Source organism: Humulus lupulus, chromosome 2, assembly GCF_963169125.1.
Source record: "Humulus lupulus chromosome 2, drHumLupu1.1, whole genome shotgun sequence".
NCBI classification, from domain to species: Eukaryota; Viridiplantae; Streptophyta; class Magnoliopsida; order Rosales; family Cannabaceae; genus Humulus; species Humulus lupulus.
The window spans coordinates 218,555,275-218,556,724 of NC_084794.1; the positions used below are offsets into that span (position 1 = coordinate 218,555,275).

General features: G+C 29.7%; 1 pseudogene; it reads right to left on the bottom strand.

Annotated features, from left to right (window-relative positions):
• Nucleotides 1-959: 959 nt before the first annotated feature.
• LOC133820299 (small nucleolar RNA R71) lies at nucleotides 960-1,058 on the bottom strand (annotated as a pseudogene).
• Nucleotides 1,059-1,450: the final 392 nt, after the last annotated feature.

A 1,450-nucleotide genomic window follows, 5' to 3' on the forward strand; every position in this document is an offset into this window, starting at 1 on the left:
TGGCATTAGTGTCTCCTAAGTTTTATTATTATTATCATTATTATTATTAGTGTTGGTTGATGGCATTAGTGCCTCCTTTCTTTTATTTATTATTTTTTTTGTTGATCATTTAGTTGATGGCATTAGTGCCTCCTAATTTTTATATAACTATTTACTATTGCTATTGTCATTTTCTTCTTCTTCTTAATTATCGCATTTAGTTAGTTGTAATTTTATTGTTTAAGAAAATTCTTGAAAAAAAAACTAAAAAAACAAAGCTTGTTCTTTCAACATAAGCAATTTTTGCTTAAAGGAACAAGTTAAACCAAAAAACAATAAAAAAAATAAAAAATCATAACAAAATATATATATATATATAAATATTATAATCTCTTCTTGTTATAAGTATGCTCTGTGGTTGCGGTTCTAACTGATCTTCCACATCAGAAATTTGTTTTCTTGTGATTGTTTGTATTACTTGGTGAAATTTGTGACATTGCATGCATCATTGGCAACGTAATTCAAAAAATCGTCTGGTGAAAAAATTAGTGTCTTTACGTGAAATTGAAAGTGTTTTTGAAAGTTTAAGCATAATGGAACAATAACCTAATGTTGTGCAAGAAAAAACACTTCTTGAATACTTTTCACCTATTTCATCTAATGCTCCGTCATGCATTGTTTTGCCCACTACTAATGCCACTCATTTTGAACTTAAACCATCAATCATTCAATTGTTACCATCATTTTATGGTTTAGAAAGAGAGGATCCATACATGCATGTAAAAGACTTTTTAGAAATTTGCTCAACCTTTCGTTTTCAAATTTTTTCAGATGAGTCGGTTAAACTTAGGTTGTTTCCTTTTTCTTTAAAAGATAGAGCCAAAGCTTGGTTAAACTCACTTCCAACTGGAACCATAACTACTTGGGATCAACTTTTTAATAAATTCCTTGCTAAATTTTTCCCCATGTCCAAAACTGATAATTTAAGAAGAGAAATCTCCGAATTTTATCAAAAAGATAACGAAGAATTTTATGAATGTTGGGAAAGATTTATTATTAAAATGCCCCCACCATGGTTTTGAAAAATGGAGACTTGTAAAATATTTTTATGATGGTTTAACCCCTTCAAACCGACAAATGATTCAATCTATGCATACCGGAAATTTTTTAAAATTGCAAGGGCAAGAGGCTTGGGACGCTCTTGAAGAATTGTCTATTAATTCACAACAATGGAATTATTCTGAGCCCAGGTCTAGAGCCAAACCTTCACCGAAAAGAGAAGGAAAATATGAAATAAAAGAAGAAAGTGATTTAAGAACATCATTTGAAAAATTAGCAAGAAAAGTAGAAGCCTTAGTAATAAGTCAATCTATGAATTCTCATGTGCAACCTAAAAAAGATGTTTGTTCTTTATGTGCTAGTTCATGTCATAATGCTCAATCATGTCCTTCTTTTATTGAAACATTTTCTG